General features: G+C 47.6%; 1 long non-coding RNA gene across 1 annotated transcript; it reads left to right on the top strand.

Annotated features, from left to right (window-relative positions):
- The first annotated feature begins 5,209 nt into the window (after nt 1–5,209).
- Nucleotides 5,210–21,932, top strand: LOC132252141 (uncharacterized). The gene is made up of 3 exons (XR_009463931.1): nt 5,210–7,089; nt 7,778–7,924; nt 21,302–21,932. It is a non-coding gene; the product is annotated as an uncharacterized LOC132252141 (long non-coding RNA).
- The last annotated feature ends 1,012 nt before the right edge of the window (nt 21,933–22,944 follow it).

Raw genomic sequence — 22,944 nt, 5'->3', positions numbered from 1 at the left:
CCATCCCACCAGACAAGAGGGTTGCAGTGGCCACCATGAAACTGGCCAGCCCATCCAGCCTCCACTACATCACAAACCAGTTTGGCGTGGCTGCCTGCACGGTTGGGCTGGCAACTCATGAGGTATGCCAGCTACTCAAGGAGATCACTTCAAATGAAATTACCCACCTGGTAAATCTGCAGCAAGTCACAGATGGCTTAAATGAGAAGGGATTCCCGAACTGCATACGGGCTTTAGACAGCACTCACATCCCACTGCTGTGCCCTGCGGGGTGGGGGAGGGCTTTCACAAACAGGAAAAGATATGCTTCCATGATCTTGCAAGCCGTGGTGGATGACAGGGGCTGGTTCACGAACATTTATACCAGGTGGGCCGGCAGCATGCATGATGTGCACGTGTTCAGAAACTCCCCTCTGCCTGGCCTCATGGAGAAAGGACACTACGCACCCAGCATGGAGGAGACAGTGATCTGCAGTGTCACCAATCCCCCAGTTGTATTAGTGGATGCTGCCTACCCACTAAAGCCCTGGCTCATGAAGCCTTAAGAAGAAAACGTCACTGACCCATGGAAACTGGTTTTTAACTACCGTCTGAGCAGCTGCAGGATGGCCATGGAATATGCATTTGGCCAACTGAAAGGACGTGGGAGGGTGCTTACATGCCAGCTCAAGATGGAGCAAGAAAATATCATGGCCTTTGTAGTGGTAGCCTGTGTACTGTACAATATCTGTGAGAGCTGCAGAGAGGTTTTCAAGGGGTTGTGGGAAGAAGAAGCACAACAGGCAGTGGCCAGACAACAGAGACATGTCTGGGCAGCAGCAGCAGCAGTACAGGGACCAAGGAGATATCCTTAAGGGGAGTCTGGTCAGGTGGCCCTCATGTGTGACTGTCTGGTAGGATATATTGCTGACAACAACATGTAGGAGTGCTTTGTTCTTTCTCTCAGTTATGTTAAAATAAATTAATTTACAGTTTAAACTGTAAATTAATTCATTTTAACGTAACTGAGAGAAAGCTGTGGGGCATGTGAGTGGTTGTCCCCCCTCAAGGATGACAGAAAGTGCTGGTAGAACTACATGAGGTGCATCCTGGAATTTCCCGAATAAAAGCTTTGGCTCACAGCTATGTGTGGTGGCCACGCCTAGATGAAGACCTGAAAAAGGTGGTCAAGCACTGCCCGCAATGTCAAATACATCAAGAGTCTGCGCAGGCACCCTTGCATCCTTGGGAATGGCCAGGACAGGCTTAGTTTCATCTGCACATAGACTATGCTGGTCTCTATTTAGGAAAAATGTCTTTGATCATAATAGATGCTCATTTAAAATGGCTGGAAGCATACCCCGTGGACTCAACAACCTCAGATGCAACCTGTGACAAGCTTTGACAGACTTTTGCCACACATGAATCGCCTGTGGTACTGGTCACAGATAATGCCCCAAATTTCACTAGTCATGAATTTAAGGAGCTCCTTAGTAAAAATAGAATTAAGCAGATTCAAATATCAGCATACCACCAACCTTCGAATAGTCTTGCAGCAAGAGCCATGAGGACCTTCAAAGAAGGGATGAGAAAAATGACCAGAGGAAGTTTGGAGACAAAATTGGCTCAATTCCTTTTGAAATATTGAGTCCCACCTCAAACCACCACAGGCATGAGCCCTGCCCAGCTATTAATGGGAAGGAGGATCAGGACTCATTCGGATTTACTGTACCCCAATATGGAGGAAGAATTGGGTAGAGTGACTGAGAATTCTGAGCCCAGTAATTTGGAACTATCTACTACCTCTCCTAGTCGGGAGGTCAGAGATGCTGGGGACAGACATATACTCCCCTGGACAGAGCAGAAGCTTGTTCCTGAGGAGAGGCATTATCCAGCCAGAGGATGGAGAGCTCCTAGTTATTTGAAAGATTATGTCTGGGTTGTAAATTAAGAGGGGAGGAATGTAGCAATTGGGCAATTATAGGGTTAAACTGTTAGTCCTTATTATGGGATGGAACTTGAGAGCTAGAACTCCACCCTCTGTTGTTCCAGAGTTACTTTTATCTTTTCAGTTAGGTGTTGTTTGTTCCTGAATAAAACAGCCTGCTGCTTTGGGTCTGGAGAAAAGTAAGTCTCAGTATTCTTTGTTAAGTAAGGAACTTAACACTCCCCACCTGGACCCATGCATGCCCAAGAAACACTCTTCCTTGTTTCCCCATCTGCCAGGCTCTCCTCCATCCCCACTGGCCTGTCTTTCACTGCCCCCACCAGCCTCCACCTCCTTTTTTTTGATTGCATAGCTGACAGACATGGGAGTGGGGGGTGCACTTTACCAGAAGAAGCAGCATGTTAGTTTGACCTGGCTCCACAGACTCTATATAGATTAGGTGTTTCAGTGCGGCTTTTTGGCTCTTTTACCTAATGCTGATTCAATTAGCTATTAGTTAAAAGCAACAAAAAGCCCCACTGAAGTGCATGAGCTATACAGATGTTGGGTGAGCCAGGTCCAACTAACACACTGTCTTTTCTGGCCCTGTGCTGTGCTTGGTGTGTACTGACCTGAAAGGAAAGTGCCTTTTTTCCCATGTCTGTAAGCAGATTGCTTCATTGATAAGTGGTGGGGAACAGTGATGAATAACACTGCTGTCCATCTGGTCCTCTGAGGTGGCCAGGTGATGCAAACCCTATCCTTCGTAAGGCACAACTGCTGTAGCGTTATCCTCTGTACCCAGCATAGGCAGGGCTGGATTGGGTGAAGAAGTAAGACATGGCTGGGGGAGACAGGGGGCTGCAGGTCAGAAGTGAGGGACACCAGCAGGACTGGCAGATGGGGGGGCTATGGGTCAGGAATGAAGGGCACTGGCAGGGCCAAGGGGCTGTGGGTTGGGAGTGAGGGGAACTGGCAGGTCTGGCTGTGGAATGAGGGGCAATTGCATGGGCAGGGACACGGCACTGGCATATCTGAGTTGCTCAGTGCCACAGGACAGCAGTTGGTGGGGGCAGGAGACAGCTGCAGCTGGACTCATGTCCTGGTGAACTCATGGGGCAGGGGAAAGTCTGATTTTCCATAATAAAAAAAACAAATCAAATGGCAAAATATATAGGTATTTAGAATGTATTTTATTATAATGATTGAGGCACTGGTAGGCTTTGAAACTGCTTTAACATGGTAAATATATTAATAAAACTTTGTCTTCAATTGATACCTAGAGAGAGAGAGAGAGAGAGAGCGGTGTTTCATTTTAATCATGGAAAAACATGGATGGGGGGCAATCAGAGAATTGGTGATTTTTAAACAGAGAAAACAAGGATCCCTACTTAAGTCACATGCCCTAGCCCCCTAATCACTTTTGTTGCCCTCCACTGGACTCTCTTCAATTTGTCTACATCCTGCATCTAGTGGGGAGTCCCAAAACTGGACACAGGACTCCAGATGTGGCCTCACCAGTGCTGAATAACTTCCCTCAATTTGCTGGCAATGCTCCTAATAATGCACCCCTGAATGTAACCCCAGGTCCTTCAGTTTATCACAGATTTGGAGGACAGCACACAGAGATGGGTAAGGTGCCATTGCCCTAAGTCTTCCCATGAAGCCCTGCAGCTGGCGGAAGACTTTGATATGGCTCAAGGAGAGATTAATTGTGATCGAGGTACAAGAGGAGCAGGAGGGAGTTATACACGGGAGGCAGACTGCAAAGACGAAAGAGAGAGCCGGGAAAACAAGAAAGGAAGCCTATGAGGGCCGGTCTGTTTTAGCTGCGGTAGATAAAACCATATAGCTTGAGAGTGTTCCTGGGGCCCATGACTAACTCCAAGACCAAGAGAAGTCAAGGCACAGCCCACAGACATTCGGGCAGGGACGAGAGAAGAACACAACATGGAAATGATGGATTGCAGTGTAGGGGACAGTTTGGCAGACAAAATACAACACTTACCTGAGGTGGCCATGTGGGTGGAAGGCCGGTCGGTGCAAGCAGCGGTTGATACAGGATGTGCTCAATCCTTTGTCCGACTGTCATTGATATCGTGGAAACAAACACCAAGGTATGCCAGTGTGAAGATGGTCTGCCTCCATAAGCAAAAGGCATATTATGAACGGTGATTATTACAATTACAAGTGCAAGGGGTCAGCAGAAGAATCCCTGTGGGGTTAGAGGAAGAAATTTTGTACCCCATGATATTAGGTTGGGACTGGCCAGAAATTTACAAAGTAATAGCATCGCTTTGTAACTCCAGGGACACTAAAGAAGGACTAGTAGGGGCAAATATAGAGACGGAAGAGGAACTGGATGTACAGGGACTAGCCAATAGCAGTCAATTCTGAGAGGCCTAATAGAACGATGAGGAACTTTGGGCTTTGCAGGAGACAGACCAAGTGAAACAAGACCGACAGGTAATTCACCCTGAACAAAGTAAGCAAGTGCTGCTGTGTGAGATGCATAATGGGTTAATGTATAGGATTAAGAGAGGTAAAACTGAAGGAGAAGAGGTGTCACAGTTAATTATACCAAGATCCTATAGAGTGCAGCTCCTGCACTTAGCTCATAGGAACCCATTGGGGGGACAGCTAGGCAAAACTAAGACCAAAGCTTGCCTAGCTAGATCATGTTTTTGGCCCCATATGTATGAGGAGATTGAAGGATTCTGTCGAGTCTCTGAGGTATGTCAAAAGGTGAGCAATTATAAACCACCCAGGTACCATTGCAACCGATGCCTTTAGTCAGAGAGCCATTTGCCAGGGTGGCCCTAGATGTAGTGGGCCCCTTACCATGGAGTGCAGTGGGACACCAGTTTATTTTAGTGTTGATAGATTATGCAACTAGATTCCCGGAGGCTATCCCATTATGATCTGTGACAGGACCTAGAGCAGCAGAAGAACTTATGAAATGGGTCGCGAGGGTCGGTATCCCAAAGGAGATCATTACAGACCAAGGATCCAATTTCATGTCCCTAGTGCTAAGTTCAATGTGTAAAGTTCTACAGATCCACCATTTAAAAATGGCGGTGAACCACCCGCAAATGAATGGCCTGGTTGAATGTTTTAATGGTACATTAAAAGGGATGTTGCGCAGATGTGCACAAGTAGAACCAAGGAAATGGAACCTATTGGTGCCACCCTTGCTGTTTGCAAAAAGAGATGCCTAACAAGCATTGTTAGGGTATTCGCCGTTTGAGTTAATGTACGGTCATCATCCCCGGATTTTATTAGGTATTGTGAGAGATGGTTGGGAGGCGGACCCAGAGACAGGAAGAGTGGCATCTGAGCATGTGAGAGATTTAAAGGAATGCCTGCAGTTGGTGAGGGATGTGGCATGTGAGAATTTGGGGCAGGCACAGAACAAATAAGAGAGGTACAATGTGCATTTTAAGGAGAGAGAGCTAAAAGTGGATCAAAAGGTGTTGGCATTGTTACCCAGCTTGACAAGCAAGTTTTAAACATGTTGGCAAGGACCTTTCAAGGTGCTAAGAAGAATGGGGCCAGTAGATTATGAGATATCCCATCCAGGAGCCAAGAGAGAAAAACAGGTTTTCCACATAAATCTACTTAAAGAATGGCATGAACCTGAGGGCCTACTGATCTCTCCTGACCCAGAGTCAGAGGAATTTGGGCACCAGATTGCAGAAAATTCTAGCGAACCAGGAGACACAAACAAGGTCCCCATTGGAAGCCAACTAGAGGAAGAACAGCAGAGACACAGAGATTAATCAAAGATTTCTCGGATGTTTTCACTGAAAGTCCAGGGAAAGCTATAGGGGTTGAACATAAAATTATTACCAAAGAGGGTCACATAGTGCGGGAAAAATGGAGGAGGATCCCTTATCATAGATATCAACCTATCAAAGAAGAGTTAGAAAAGATGTTAGCCCAAAGGATTATCACTCCATCACATAGCCCATGGCGTAGTCCATTGGTAGCGGTGCCAAAACCTGATGGAATATTGCGATTATGCATAGATTTTTGCAAGTTAAATGTCATGACCTAATTTGATGTGTTCCCAATGCCTCACGTGAGCGAATTAGTGGAACGTATAGGACAGGCAAAATTTATATCCACTCTAGATTTATCAAAAGGCTACTGGCAGGTGCTCTTAAGAACAGAAGACCAACCGAAGACAGTCTACGGAACCCCATGGGGGCTTTTTGAATGTAAAAGAATGCCATTTGGACTCAATGTGGTGGTGGCCACCTTTCAAAGGCTAATCAATTGGGTGTTCACTCCGCACCAAGGTTACGCATCGGCATATATTGACGACATTGTAGTTTATACGGAATCCTGGGAACAACACCTAAGGGCTTTAAGAGCCATCTTACTGGAGCTAAAGCAAGTAGGACTGACTGCCAACCCAAAGAAGTGTGCTTTGGGGAAGACGGAAACTAAATTTAGGATTCTTGGTAGGGCAAGGATGTGTGAGACCCCTGGCCGATAAAGTACAAGTTATTAGAGAGTATCAGGCACCTCGGAACAAGAAACAAATGAGAGCGTTCTTAGGGCTCACAAGTTATTACAGGTGTTTTATACCCAAGTTTGCAGAGGTAGCGGCACCCTTAGTCAAGGCTATTAAAGGGTAAGAAGTCACATCAAATTGCATGGGACTTGGTTCAATGGAAGGCCTTTGAAGACCTCAAGCAGGCATTGTGCCAAGATGTAATACTCCATACTCCCAATTTTGCACTGCCCTTCACCTTGCAGACTGACACCTCAGCATTCGCACTGGGAGCTGTTTTGTCCCAGGAAGTGGAAGGAGTGGAGCGACCGGTGGCATATGCCAGCCAAAAATTGAATGAGCATGAGAAAAGGTACTCCACAGTGGATCGGGAATGTCTTGCTATTCATTGGGGGGTGGACTATTTCCGTTATTACTTGCTGGGCCGTGAATTTAAATTGATAACAGATCATGCCCCCTTGAGATGGATGAACACCGCAAAAACAGATAATACTCACATTATGCGGTGGGCGTTAGCTCTCAACCGTTTTGATTTTGTGTTGCGTACAGGCCAGGAAGAGTGAATACGGTGGCTGATTTCCTATATTGGTGTGACATAGACGGCCTGAGTAAGATGAAGGAAGAAGAGGAGGGAGAAGAAGTCAGCAACCTGAAGGAGAACCAAGTAAGAAGAGAGATAGAAACGCCTAGCGGCGTCTTGAAGGGTGGGATGCGTGAGGAAGAGAGAGAGCCACAGGGGGCAAAGGAGCACAGGCCAAAGACAGAATCAGCGGCCCCAGCCCCAAAGGCCACGGCAGAAATCCTCTTTCTCCCGGTATTTCTGGAGAGGAGGGGCCGGGAATTCAACCTCCAGTATAAAGAGGAGCCCGGAGCAGGCAGGAAGGGGGAGCGCAGGACCGGAAGAAGAGGAGCGGGACGGAGCAAAGCTGCAGGAAAGCCTGAGAGCAGCCTGGAAAACCAGCAGGAGGCTCCTGCAGAGAGGGAGCTCCCCAGAGGAGGCCTAGATAAAATAATTGGTGAAATAGCAACACCAGAAACTTACTGTGATCTCACTGGCAGCCTGAAGAGGATGGCTGGAGAAAATACCGTAAAAACCCTAATAGAAGGGCACTGCAGAGGCAAGGTACCATAAAGACCCTAAAAGCGGGGCAAGAACAAATTATCAAGGGTAGACCTGGTGGAAGGTACCATAATGACCCTAATAGGAGGCTCATGAAGAGGTACCATAAAGACTGGAATAAGGTGAAGGAGAAAGTGACCTCACAGAGTATTTTTTTTCTTTTGTTGGTTAAAAGCTGGGTGAACAATAATCCAAGCCAGGAGCGCTTGTTGTTTTTTTTTTAAATATAAAGACAGAGACCCTGGGTCAGAACCTGCTGGCTGGACCAGTAACAAGAAGACGATTCAATGCCCGGTGGAATGGACGAGGGTGTAGGGGATGGTGGAGCCCTCATGAACATAGGACGGTGGACGACGACTGACTGGAACTACACGCCCAGGTACATAATTCTACTCCCATAAACACCAAGTCATGGCAGGCGAGGATGTGGGTGTGTGGACCTCTGGTTGGGACTGCTCATTTGACATCAGCCGACAGGCTGAGGTCCTATGGTGATATAAACAAAATATATATATACATCTCTATAGAAAGAGAAAACAATAGGCCGGTCAGGGGCTGACTGAGGCCAAAACAGCTTATACCCAGAGACCGAGGGCGGGGCTTGAGTAGCAAAGATTCTTGGGGGCTATGTAAGTAGGATCCTGACGGGGCAAAACTCGTCACAGTACTGAAGATGTGGCCTTACTAGTGCAGAATAGAGGGGAATAATCACTTCCCTTGATCTGCTGGCAACACTCCTACCAATGCAGCCCACTATGCTGTTAGCCTTCTAGGCAACAAAGGCATACTGTTGGTTCATATTCCATTTATTTTCCACTGTAACCCCCAGGTCCTTTTATGCAGAGCTGCTGCTTAGCCAGTTAGTCCCCAGCCTGTCCTGGTGTATGGGATTGTTTCATCCTAAGTACAGAACTTTGCACAAGGTCCAGATACTATCTTATGCTTGTTGTTTGCCCCACCTCCTCCCAGTATTTTCCTATCCCTCTGGTGTCAGCCTCCTTCCTCCAGCCCTTCACGATCCTTTTCAGTTGTCTTTATTTTCAACTCATTCTTGTCCTTTTCTTTTCTTGTATTTACTCCTCCTCTCTTGCCATTCTCCCTTGCTCCACTCCTCTCTGCAGTGCACAAAACACATCCCTGGTAAGACGCATACAAATCAGCACCTCTTATGCTGGCCTATGAGTGGGGCCCTGTGGCTCTATTTAGTCTGCTTTAGGTCTTCTTGGATGGAGAGTTCCAAATACAGAAAAAGACTTAAGTAGCTAACGTGGACTTAGGCAGAAGCCAGTGTCTACATTTAAAAAACAAACAAACCCTGCCTAACTCCAAAGGTGCTTGAGAAACTGCAGGCACCTCAGGGTACAGGCACGCCCTGTCAGGTAAGCCAGAGTATGAATTTACAGCATGTTAACTGCTCTGCAAGCTGGAACTCAGAACTCTCTCCTCCCAAGGAAATTCCCAGTTCACTGGATTACAGAGCCAGGATACCCTTTCTTGTTCTCTCTTTCTGTTCACATAACCTTGCATTTCTTTCTCCACAATGGTCAGCTCCAAGATGAGTGGTAGAAGGTACCCCTGGCCCATCCTAGTTTGTAGCCTGGTGGTTAAGGTACTCTTCTCTCTCCTGAGAGGTGAGTTTGAACCTTTTCAGGGTAACAGGAGTGTTTAAATCAGGTTTATGACTTCCTAGTTGAATATTCTAGCCAAAAGCTTATAATGAATCTTTGGATCTTTGAAAACTCTTGGCGCTCTGGTGTAGTGCCCGAAGACTGGAAGAAGAAGGCCAACGTGGTGCCTATCTTCAAGAAAGGGAGGAAAGTGGATCCGGCTAACTATAGGCCCATCAGCCTGACTTCTATCCCGGGGAAGATCTTAGAAAAGTTTATTAAGGAGGCCATCCTTAATGGACTGGCCAACGCCAACATCTTAAGGGATAGCCAGCATGGGTTTGTTGCGGGTAGGTCTTGCTTGACCAATCTCATTTCCTTCTATGACTAGGTGACCTATCACCTGGACAAGGGAGAAGAGATTGATGTCATATATCTTGACTTCAAAAAAGCCTTCGATCTGGTGTCCCATGATCGTCTCTTGGAGAAACTGGCCAATTGTCGCCTTGGGTCCCCCACGATCCACTGGCTGGAAAATTGGCTCCGGGGTCGGACCCAGAGGGTAGTAATTGATGGAAGTCACTCTTTGTGGTGTCCTGTGACCAGTGGGGTCCCCCAGGGCTCAGTCCTTGGACCCATACTGTTCAACATCTTCATTAACGATGTACACACTGGAGTCAGAAGCGGACTGGCCAAGTTCGCCGATGACACCAAACTTTGGGGCAAAGCATCCACGCCAGAAGACAGGCGGGTGATCCAGGCTGACCTGGACAGGCTCAGCAAGTGGGCGGATGAGAATCTGATGGTGTTCAACGCCGATAAATGCAAGGTTCTCTACCTTGGGAAAAAAAACCCGCAGCATCCTTATAGGCTCGGCAGTGCTATGTTGGTTAGCACTATGGAAGAAAGAGACTTGGGGGTCATCATTGACCACAAGATGAACACGAGCCTGCAATGCGATGCTGCGGCTAGTAAAGCGACCAAAACGCTGGCTTGCATCCATAGATGCTTCTCAAGAAAATCCCGGGACGTCATTCTCCCCCTGTACTTGGCCTTAGTGAGGCCGCAGCTGGAGTACTGCGTCCAGTTTTGGGCTCCACAATTCAAAAAGGATGTGGAGAAGCTTGAGAGAGTCCAGAGAAGAGCCACGCGCATGATCAGAGGTCAGGGAAGCAGACCCTACGATGACAGGCTGAGAGCCCTGGGGCTCTTTAGCCTGGAAAAGCGCAGGCTCAGGGGTGATCTGATGGCCACCTACAAGTTTATCAGGGGTGATCACCAGTATCTAGGGGAACGTTTGTTCACCAGAGCGCCCCAAGGGATGACGAGGACGAATGGTCACAAACTACTACAAGATCGTTTCAGGCTGGACATAAGGAAGAATTTCTTTACTGTCTGAGCCCCCAAGGTCTGGAACAGCCTGCCGCCGGAGGTTGTTCAAGCGCCTTCATTGAACACCTTCAAGATGAAACTGGATGCTTATCTTGCTGGGATCCTATGACCCCAGCTGACGTCCTGCCCTTTGGGCGGGGGGCTGGACTCGATGATCTTCCGAGGTCCCTTCCAGCCCTAATGTCTATGAAATCTATGAAATCTATGAAATATGTGAGCCCCACCAGCATCTCTTCATTCAGCCATGTCTTATAGCAACAAGTCATTCTGGTCCCCATTCCTAAGTCTAAGAAGTAGTTTTGGACTCTGGATCCCAGTCTCATATAGGTGCCTACCTCTCCTAATTCATTATATAGGAAATGTAGTTGCCTATCTGTGATTCTGCTCTGGCCTTCTTAACACCCTGAAAAACAGTTAATGGAAAATATGGGTGGCTCTTTCTGCTCTCTGCTTCTTATGATTCACACTTGTGCTAAGATGAAGGTGTGTTACAAAAGGTGGTGCATTAATTTTCTCAAAGAATAGGAATTTAGGAATATAAGGGTGAAGTTGCATTCTACACTTAGACCATAGTAAGGGCACTTAAAATAGGACTATCTGTTAATTAAAGTTCATTAACTCATGCTAAGCACTCTTCGGGTGCTCACTTCAGATAAAGATTAAATGGACTGTGCAACCTAGTTCAAGTTAGGGTAAATTCAGGCTGCTACCTGGAGATAAAATGAACAATTTGCAATCCTCCAGTATTGCAGAATGATGCACTACCCCATTAGACAGGGATACAGCCCAGATTTCCTGGTTCCTAGCCATACCCCTGCTTGCCAGCCCTCTAGTGGCAAGTCAGAGCTGTGCAGGCAAAAATGGTATTAACCCTTAAAGTGTGACTGCTCAGAGCATGTTTTAATTTTAACTCAGTTTAACATTCCACAGATTTAGCATGGTCTAAGTGTAACATGTCACTTCATCCTAGGAGTGGAAGGGACATTAAATTCAGTCCCTTGTGTCTGCAGGCAGTCAGTAAGCAAAAGAATCCCTCAAATCACGATTATCTAACCCTCATCCAGAACTATAAAGAACAATATCTGAAACATCTGAAAAGCAGAGGTAATGGGGACACTGCCAAAGCCCTGCCATTATAACACCAGGGAACAACAGGTTTATTATAGAGTCATAGAATCTTAGGGCTAGAAGGTACCTCTGGGGCTCATCTACTCCAACCCTCTGCTTGATGCAAGATCATTCCTGTCCAAAGCATTCCATACGAGTCCTTACTTAACGTATTCCTAAAACTGCACAAACAACTCTGTCACACAACTACAAGGCACATTGCCTAAAAATACCAAGATCATCCCAACCTGGCACAGGTAAAGCAGGGGAACAATGGCTGTCAGTGTCTTCTTGCTGTGAGGGTTGTTAAAATGCTCTTGAAAGATTCAAGGAAGAGGGCTATGTCCCTCACTACAGAGAAATCAAAACTCCTCAGAATCCATACCAATCTGAACATGAGGTAAAGTTCCTTCCTGTTTCCAAATGTGGAAATCAGTATGACCTGAGTGGAGGGGCAAGACCCCTTAACCAGGAATCTCTAGGTTTTAGTCCTAGTAGGAGCACTGGTACACCCCAGCCAAATCTCCAGCATTTGTTGCAGGCAACACCCAATGGTTCTGAGGAAGGCAAACAAAACAATACAACCCTGCCCCCAATCCCACCCCTTGCTGGCTCCATGTGGCAACCAGCAAAGCCCAGAACTTTGGGAAAAACCAGACACTCCCCGTTCTGCTGTGTAACCTGGGAAACTGAAGATGTGGATTCCAAATCTTCCCTAAGCAATCTATTCCACTGCCGCACTGTTCTAATAGTGAAGAGGTTTTTCTTGATATCCAGTCTAAATAGATATGAAACTGCAGCAACTTCAAGCCAATATATCTCCTGCTGTCTGCAGCAATGCAAGAAATGTGCCCCCCCGCAGCTCCCCCATGGTGTGTGCAGCAGCGGGAGCCACTTTCCCGTGCCCCTGAAGGAGCCACCAGGCTCCTACTGTCCCACAACTCAGCCTGGCCAGGGCCCCATTCACCCCCCGGCCAGGCTGGATCATGGGATAATCCCCACAGTGCACTGGGGAGCAGGGCAGGGGTGAATGATTTACCCCTGCCCCTGCTCCATTCCCTCCCTCACCACCAGGAGGGGAAGATTTCATAGATTTCATAGACATTAGGGCTGGAAGGGACCTCAGAAGATCATCGAGTCCAGCCCCCTGCCCAAAGGGCAGGAAGTCAGCTGGGGTCATAGGATCCCAGCAAGATAAGCATCCAGTTTGCTCTTGAAGGTGTTCAATGTAGGTGCTTGAACCACCTCCGGACCTTGGGGGCCCAAACAGTAAAGAAATTCTTCCTTATGTCCAGCCTGAAACGGTCTTGAAGTAGTTTATGACCGTTCAACCTAGTCGTCATCCCTTGGGGCGCTCTGGTGAACAAACATTCCCCCAGATACTGGTGGTCACCCCTGATAAACTTATAGGTGGCCACCAGATCACCCCTGAGCCTACGCTTTTCCAGGCTAAAGAGCCCCAGGGCTCTCAGCCTGTCATCGCAGGGTCTGCTTCCCTGACCTCTGATCATGCGCGTGGCTCTTCTCTGGACTCTCTCAAGCTTCTCCACATCCTTTTTGAATTGTGGAGCCCAAAACTGGACGCAGTACTCCAGCTGCGGCCTCATCAAGGCCGAGTACAAGGGGAGAATGATGTCCCGGGATTTGCTTGAGAAGCATCTATGGATGCAAGCCAGCATTTTGGTCGCTTTACTAGCCACAGCATCGCACTGCAGGCTCATGTTCATCTTGTGGTCAATGATGACCCCCACGGTGAAGGACGGAACAGGACAGGGGCTGGGGTGAGTGGGGCCCCAGCTGTGTCAGGTGGTGGGACAACCGGAGGCCCAGGGTTGCCCCAACATCTGGCTTAGCCAGGACCCCACTCACCCCAGCCATGCTTCTGCCTGTGCCCTGCTCCCTCCCGTACCACAGGGGGCCTCAATCTGCCCCACCATGGCCCCTTCTTCTCTCCCATCCCTTTCCCTGCAGACTTACCTGCTGGGAGGTGAGCACACATGTGCTCAGCCCTCCCCAATAATTTTTTTGCCCTCTGCCTATGCAGTGCCTGCCCCAGCCATACTCCCTCCCTCACTACGGGGGCCTTGATCTGTTCCCCCCCCCAAAAAACAAACAAACAAACAAACCAGAAAAAGATATAAAGGGGTACATGAACTGAAACTTTTGAGACCAAAGGGGTACACTTGTTAAAAAAGGCTGAAACCCCCTGCTTGTGGCTATTGAACTAGTTGCCTATCCACCTTGTAGTAGCTTTGTCTAGTCCATTACATTTCTCCAATTTGTTTATGAAATAAGCTCATTTTGAGCTTATAATGTTTGCTCAGGAAATCCTAGGAAAAGAACATTGGTGGATCTAGGATTTTGAAAAGAAGGGAACAGATTTTGCAGGGCATCATCACATATAACACTGGCAGCTGGGGACGGGGCAGCAGGTCAGGAGTGTGGGGCATTGGGTGGGGACTGGCCATCAATGTTTACAAATGGGTCCTGGTACAAAAAAGATTGAGAACCACTGGGCTAAATTACCAGGAGTAGCTAACAGACAGCAGAACAAACAAAAAAGAACTTGATTAGTGGAACCATTAAAAGGAGCAAGGATCATTAACAGCTGTGGAATTAAGAGTCTAGAAGGGATCAGATAGATTAAAATGAGACATTAAATCAACTGACTCCTTCATTGGTACCTGACTAGAAATGCTGCTGCCACACCCAGACAGTTGGTTGTGAACTTTGCGTGAACCAAAAATCAAAGCTGTGGGGAGGGGGTGCAACTGCATCACTGCACCCCACCCTGGATCTACCCTTGGGAAAGAATGAGGTCCCACAATACAAAGGAAGGCAACCTCACCCCTACTCACCTGTCAATCTTTGCCAATCTGCCAAGAGTATGAGCCAAAAAGCAAGTCCAAATCCTAGCCACCCTGACTGTGAAGTAGTTCTTGCGGATGTCTAATCTAAACCTACTTTCCAACAACTTGTGGCCGTTGTTCCTTGTTATCCCGGGGGGCGCTAGGGGAAACAAGGTCTCTCTCAAACCCTTCTGGTCCCCCCTAGTGAGTTTATAGACGGTCACAAGGTCCCCCCTCAGCCTCCTCTTGTGAAGGCTGAACAGGTTCAGGTCCCGTAGCCTCTCATTGTAGGGTCTGCCCTCCTGTCCCCGGATCATGGGGGTGGCCCTCCTCTGGACCCTCTCAATGTTGTCCACATCCCTCTTGAAGTGGCATGCCCAGAACTGGACACAGTACTCCAGCTGTGGCCTGACCAGTGTTGCGTAGAAGGGGAGGATCACCTCCTTGGTCCTACTTGAGATGCACCTGTGGATGCACTATAAGGTCCGGTTAGCCCTGCCAACCGTGACCTCGTATTGTCGGCTCATGTTCATCTTGGAGTCAATACAATAATGACTCCAAAATCCCTTTCTGCCTCCATGCTCTCAAGAAAGGAGTTTCCCATCTTATAAGTGTACTGCCGGTTACTACTGCCCAAGTGCAGCACCCTGCGCCTGTCCGTATTGAAACGCATCCTGTTTTTGTTACCCCACCCCTGCAACCTATCCAGGTCTTTCTGCAGTCTTTCCCTTCCTACCAGCGTGCCCACCTCACCCAAAATTTTGGTATCATCAGCAAAAAAAGAAGAAGAAGGCAGCATTCATGCAAAGAATAAACTTCCTTCTTGGGTCTGACAGATGACTTGCTAAAAGACCTGAGGATTAGATTTAGGTAGAATAGGATTAGCACTAAATCTCTCGGTCAGGATGATGCCTTGCTGTGTGGTTCCAATGCTTCTAGCACAATGAGGCCATGGTGCCCTTAGTTCTCTTTTTAGACCCAAGCTATTAACAAATATTCAGGGCCTGTGGAGGAGAAATTGGTGATGGATGCATATATTATGTTGTTGCAGTCCTGTTTAGGGGTGGATCCACAGGGTATGGAGCAGCACAGTCATAATCCCACATTTGACTGTGCTGCATGTGAGCTCTCGGCACAGGAACTGCCCAGAGCTGCTGCTTTTGTGCAGCTCCAAAGTCCAGGGGGGTGAATGCTGCCACTTCCGCACATCTTTTTCCTTGCTCCTGAATTTACAAGGGAGCAAGAGGGAAGAGAAGAACAAATTCACCTGTTGGGCTCTACAGCCATGTGAAATCAAAGGCATTGGCTACATCCTACCCGATTAGCTGGTGAGGTCATAGCTCACTGCTCATGCAGAGGTTCAGCAGGAGCCCAAGCTGGCTGGGCAGTGAGCTCAGAGCTCACTACAATTACACATCACAGTCAAAGTTGGGGCCAGCAGTTACAGTTCCCTTGGCCCGTTCTAGGATCTGCTGCTGGTCCTGTTTATTTACAATGAATGGACAAAGTCCTGCTTCCCTGAACATGGTAGGAATCAAACAATAGGAGACATTCCTTTCTCAGTATGCCAAACCTCTTTTCTAGCCAGTACCCTGCTCCATAATGATCTCTTAGCTTTCCTTCATGTTTAGGCATTCTGTGATGCTTTGGTTTTGTTTTTCTGCTATTTTTTCTTTTTTTATCTTGTGATATTTCTGTATATATTTCTGTGATATTTCTGAGCTCCCTGCTGCCAGGGCAGGAGGACATTGGCCCCACTCAGGCTTTGGTGGCAGAACCTGACCTGGCAGCTGGCAGCTCCCGAGGGCAGGACGCAATCTCCCAACCCTGCCGCCTGGTTGACTGTGAGCACATTTGCTCCTGGTTAGTCGTCTACACGTGCTGTATGGCACAGTAAGTAATTGTGAGTAAATCTGCTATTATTATTTACAGGTAGTAACTTTACTCATGATTACAGCAAATTACTGAGGAGTGGCTGTGTCTTCACGTGCACTGGACTGCGCAGTAACTGGTGTTACTGTGCAGTCCCAATGCCGCATGGGATTTTTTCCCATGCTACTATGCAGTACCAATGCACTACTGTGCAGTAGCTCATTGCTATTGTGCAGTAGTGTCTGTGTCATGGCTCATGCCCACTAACGCTATGTCACCATAATAAGCCAGTGATGTAGCTTGCAGCTACTGTGATGTAGCATCATGTGTAAATGCACCCAGTAAGCATCTGAACATGTAGACCATGTGCTTACTGCATAGTAATTTTCTTTAATCTTGAGCAAAGCGTCTCATGTAGATGTGCTTAACGCTGTGTAGAATCAGGTTCAGAAAGTAAAGCCAGAGCGTGGTCTTTTCTGTAGGCCATGACACAGCCACGAAGACTAAACTCCTCCCTCGTTGACCTACAATCTCAAGCAGCCAAGACTATGCCACATCTGGAGTGATCAGCTACACAGGAGAAAAGAGGAGGCTTCAGTGCTTATGCAGCAGTGTAGTAGAACTGGCCAGAACCACTGCTATACTCACGTTCAGCTCTGCAAGGCAGCTAAGGGTGTAGCAGACTCAGGAAAATGAGGAACAAAATTAGGCCCAACAAGTCCTTGTCATAAATATTCAAATATTGTCCAGGTGCTGAGGGATTTCAGGTTGTATTTGTATAATCTTAATGAGAAAAGTTGCAGCAACACTGTGTCAGAATCAAGCTGCTCCTAATGATTTCTAAGCAGAAGCAGCATTTCTTGACCTGTGCTTCATCAAGTTAAATACAATGCCCCAGTGTAATGGCATCCCAAGAATCTAGAATGGTTAAAATACATCCAAATGATACTTGCCAGTGCAGGGAAATTGCCCAGTAATAGCTCCCTGATTTTGTTCCTGTATCTCTGTCATTTTTATTCATTGTGTTTATAAGGAGTTTATAGCAGTGGAGACAGATGTTCCTAAGACAAGCTCACACAGAACATTAGCTCCCACGCTGTCTCTGTTATAAGTAAATAAAAAAACATCATTTTCATTTTTATCCTTTTTTGGTGAGGATGAAGTAAACACTCAAGTAATAACCGTCTATTAAAACAAATGCCTGTTTAGCTAAAAAGCTCAGATTGGTAGCAAATGCAGCAGGGGGCAGGGGAGTAGGGAGCTTTTGGGATGGTATAGTTTAAATACATAATGGGCATGTCTACATGAAATGCTTAATATGCAAATGACTAATTCTGCTGTGCATTAGCATGGCAGGCAAAATCCATGCTCATGTGCTTATGTGGAGTAGATTAATCTGTGCTGATGTACAGTAGTGCCAATTATGGTGCATTAAGTTAGTACCTGTGGGCACTTGTGCATGTGATGAAAATTGCCCTTTTGCATGACTTATTGGCATCACACTTTACATGTACACAAGTTTTTGGTGATTTAAATGAGTTTGCCTCATCATAAACTAATCCCCATCCTGATGTAGCTTAGCTTGCAATGACACAATTTAGAATGGTGCAGCCATTAATTTGTCCCGTGTGAATGGTAATTCACTGAATGACATGTGGTGACTCCCTTTGTCCATTGGGTGTTGCTACAGTTTTTGTGTAGTGAGCCCCCTTGTCCACCAAGTGTCACAATTTGCAGGTATTTGTGTGAAATGAATGTTTTAGGACACCCTTGGCAGGCCAAGGGGGAGCCCTGCTGAATGCCACTGACTGGCAAGAAAACTTGCAAAAGTCACAGGGCATAGCTTTTGCATGCCCAGCAAAAATCCCCAGACTTTGCCCAGCAACAGCTGTGAGGTGCCCTACTCCCCTCCACTCTGCACTTCTAAACCATCCCTTTTTGGCTGGCTGTGGTGTAACGGGCACCCTTTTGCCACTAATTCACTCGATGGTTTTACATAAACCCAACAAGCGGAGTTCTGTAAGCCTGCAAGTGGTGTCTTGACACATGGGTCACTGGGTAGCCTGCTGTTGTGCCATGCCTCAACAGGGAGCCTGTGGGTGCCCATCAAGGGCCTAACTCTTAGTACATGGTTCACTGGGTAGCCTACTACTATGTCATGGCATACAAAGGGCTAAAATACCTAGCAGGTCTAAAAGACATCCAGAACAAGTATGCCCATAAGATACAAAGCTGCCACTGGAGCAGAGACCCACTTCCTGCCTTGACCCTCCTTGGTGCCAGCATGTCTGATGTCCAAACTTTGCCCAGCAACAACAGGGTGGGAGGGGTGTGCAGAAGAATGCCATCTCTGTCTCTCCCTAAAACTCTGCTATCTGACAATTGGTTACCATGGTCATTGCAGAGGGCAGACACCTGTAACCCTGAGTTGTAACCTGAACTGTATACATTCCTGAGGAATGTGGGAAACCTGCTCCCGCTGCCCTCATGATTGGCATCACATACCTGGGTGAGGGGCTTAAGCCACTTATTGTTCTAAGCAATGCCAATATGACTGGGAGGGGGCTAAAGACCCTGCCAGTCTACCTTGCAATGAGTGATGCATTTCAAATTGGTTGGCTCGTAGCCAACAGTTGCTGGCCTTCATTGGATCAGATAAATGAGGTAATAAGGTCTATATAAGTTAAGGACTGCCCAGGAGCACATGTGGTAGCCATGATGAAAACTCACAGAGAGAAGCTGGACCATCTGAAACTCGCTCTCTCTCTTGAACCTCATGATCAATTAACTGTTTGCCTTCCAGAGGGAATCTCCACCTGTCTCTGGATGATACTCATGAGTAAACTACGAGAGATCTAACTAGATATGTAGCTTGCAGTAACACAGATGCATAATCAAAGGCTACCATGCCACTTTGCTCTAAGGGATTTCTCTGATGTTGCTCTACCCTGTACTCTATTCCAAACCTACTCCTTGTAACCAATAAAGTTCTCCTTTGTACCTAGCGTGGGAGACTTATTGGGAAAGGGTCTAGATTACGCTTTGGGATCCCCGTGGTAAAGCTGACTAAGGGAGACCACTGCTTGTGCTTCAGTCTGAGGGAAGCACCGCAAATTCTTACAGTGGGTCAAGTACCCTCGAGGACTAATAGGCCTTTGTTTCTCAGAGGGCGCAGGTCCCAGATCAGTCCACACTGGGTGGTGGCAGCATTGCCCCCAAGCTAGCAGGTGTGCTCCAGGAAGGGGGTCAGCCAGAGGTGAGGTACCCCAAGGGAGGCACTCAGAACCTGGAAGGTGTCGGGCGCAGTGAGGTGGGTGGCTCAGCACAGGAGCACCCCCTACTGACCTGCCACAGGGGGTAAACTTCCCTTGGCCCTGTCACCTCAAGACTTATAAACTGACTGCACAGCTCCCCTGAGTACCACTTATTGATATGAGATATCTGATGTTAGGGGGCAAATGGAGCAGACCAGGGCACGTATGTCTAGGTCCAATTGGACCTTCACCAAAACAAAGAGCCTGATGCGGGTGCTTGGGGACCCTGAGGTCATGCGCCAATTCATCTGCAGCCTGTGGGCCAGCTGACACATCAACCTTGATGTTGTAATTAGGATGGGTGAGCAGGGGCACAACAGGATGGCGGTCCAGTGACATGTCAAGGCAAAGATGCTGTGGCCTACTTTCCATAGGGATGTCACCAGAGCACTGTGGCAGAGCACCCCACTACATGATATGGCCCATTACAGATACTTTCAGCCACTAATGGAGGCACTGGCTGGCCATGAATGCCCAAGGACAGTGGCCTCCAGGGCACCCTTGCCTGCTGAGACATTGCCAACCACCACTGCAACTCATGGGGGGCTCCAGTGGAAAAGATAGTGGCAGGCTCCTGGACATGTCACCTGCTGCTTCTGAGAAGGATAGACTGTGGAGCTCGACCTCCACACCCAGTATGTGAAGCCCAGGGGACCCTTTAAGTCACCTGTCACCTGAACTGATAGCTGTGATTAGGCTGGGCTGTGAGGTGAAGAAGGGGAGGGGGGATGGGACAGGACAGTGCTTTAAACACCCTGGGAGTTAGTGGGCAGTGCAGAGATGTACAGGGCAATATACAGCAGGGAAGCACATTGGTGGCCAAAGCAGGTGGGCACTTGCCTCAGGGCCTGCTACCACCCATGACTAGGCACCCCTTCTCAGTCATTTTGTGCTGATCACTTCTTATCCACTCACAAGATTCACTGAGTGCATTTTTTTATAGCGCTAAGAGTCCTTAATAGGGGTGTGCAAAGCAGGCCCTATTCGATTCAGATTTGCCCTAAATCGGGGACAGTGATTCGATTAGTTGATTTGGATCACTGTCCCTGATTCGATTCAGTTGAATCCGAATCTAAAGATTCGATGCTGATTCAGAGAATCAGCCATTCGGACATAGACACAGCTTTAAATGTTTTTTCTACATACCTTGAGGTACCAGTGCAGCTCATGAACGCTGTGATGCTGGGGCAGATAGAGGTGTCTCATAGGAGTGTGGGAGGCCCCCGCACATGCTTGGCAATTAATCCAGAAGTGGAGTGGAAGTACTTCCAGTCCACTTCCGAGTCTGCTGGGGAGCATGCTGGGGACCCCCCAACACTCCTGTGGGACACTCCCTGAGCCCACCATCACAGCATTCACGAGCCACCTGCTACCTAGAGGTATGTAGAAAACACAGTTAAAGCGGTGTCTATGTCTGAATCACCAAATCTTTCTGAATCTCTCCAAATTGATTCAGACGGTTCCGATTTGATTCACTGAGATTAAAGGTCCTCTGATTTGATTCAGAGATTCAGCCACTGAATCAGGCCGAATCTCCACTGAATCGTATCAGGGACCGAAGCTTCACACAGCCCTAGTCCTTAATTCACTATTTTCTGCATTTATTGATTTTCAGTTCCACTTGCAATGCCACTGCTGAGGACATGCAGGCTGCCGTAAATGCACACATGGACAGGATCGTGAATGCCCTCAGGGACTGTAAGCATTGGCTGCATGAGATGGTGAGACACATCCAGCTGGCTATGGACAGATTGATGGCCATCCAGTCTGACAGGAATCACTCCGAGTACAGGAGGCATTCCCAGACCCAGGACTGGCAAATAATGGCCAGGCTCTCCTTGCAATGATTTTATGCCTACTGGTCATCAGCCCCGCTCCTGCCTGGGAGTGTGGCAGGCCAGCATAGATCCACCCTCTGCCATCCACCAGTTCACAGTCAAGCTCAGAAAGTCCACCTTAGAGCCAAGGTCTTTTAGTTAAAAATGATTATTGCTTAGATTGTTGTGTTTTTTTTTCATGAATCATGCATGATTATGGTAGTACAAAGAAATTCCTCTGTTGTAGTAATTATTCATTGTTATATTATAAAAGCTGTTCTGTTGTTTGTTTAATTATGATTAAAATTTGGTGTGTAAATAAAGGTTTCTATTTACTTTGTTCGATTCTTAACTTCACATTCCCTGTGTGTAAGAGGGTGGGAGGAGGGGGTTTGCTGGCTTGTAGGATGAGGGGCTTGCATAAGCCACTGATGGGCATGCCTGCCTTTCAGTAGTGGCAATTATTAGTTAGTCAAGCCTGCCTGCGGGCCTGTTTTTGAATTTGCTTTGTTCTTCTCTGCAGTCAATCACCAGCTGAACTCCTGATCGCAAAGAAGCTGCATGCACTTAGAGGAAATATTATGTGCACTGTACAGCACCCACCCAATTACTGCTTCCTGCATTAACAACATTCTGAGCCAGCCCACCACCACCCAGCCTCGGTTTGGCTGCTGTGTCTTTCTCTGCTCACAAGAATAAAAGCCCAGGCCTTGAATGCCCCCACCTCCCCAAGGTCCTCCCTCGGGTGTGTACTAGCAAAGATGAGACCTGTGTCATGGTCCGTATACTGTATAGAGATGCTGCCAAGTAGATCATGCTCCAATTTGTTCTTGAAAGGATTAGGTCATCACCTGAGACCCTGCCTGTAACAGTGTTGCAGGGATGGTGCCGTGTGCTATAGGTAAAGGGTGCCGTGTGCAACAGTGATATATAAAGGTCTGTGTGGGCGGAGTTGGGTGTGTGTCTGCATCTGGGTGTGTTTGTGACTGAATGGATATACCTGTGACCCAAGACTGATAGACAGAGAGAGAAAGCTAGAGGTAATATAGTGAGAGTGTCCATGAATGTAGTGTGTGCGTCTTCGAGCTGATCGAGGATCAGAGGTGTGGAGTTCCAGCCTGGTCTCCAGGGACTAAGGAGGCCTCCTCCACCACTGGAACACTCCCAGGGACTGTGATAGGAAGAGGTTGGCTCCCCAGTATTTTCCCACTGGGTATGCTTGGTACAAGTGTAGCAGCCTCCCTACCCTTTTAAGTAAGTATCACCCTTCCCTCATAGTTTAGTCCTTAGTGGATTGAAACAGTTCTGGAAGGTTCTGGCCTCTCCGGAAAGCCAAGGTCTTACCTCAATCCTGTTTGAATAAAGTTCACCCCCCTCCCTCCTCTGGAATAAACTCCTCATGTTGGTTGTTTCCCTGGCATTATTGTTAATAAGTGTTTTA

The sequence above is a fragment of the Alligator mississippiensis genome, chromosome 8 (assembly GCF_030867095.1).
Source record: "Alligator mississippiensis isolate rAllMis1 chromosome 8, rAllMis1, whole genome shotgun sequence".
Classification (NCBI taxonomy): domain Eukaryota; kingdom Metazoa; phylum Chordata; order Crocodylia; family Alligatoridae; genus Alligator; species Alligator mississippiensis.
Note: the sequence above shows the minus strand (reverse complement) of the source record. Positions and strands in the feature narration are given on the sequence as shown.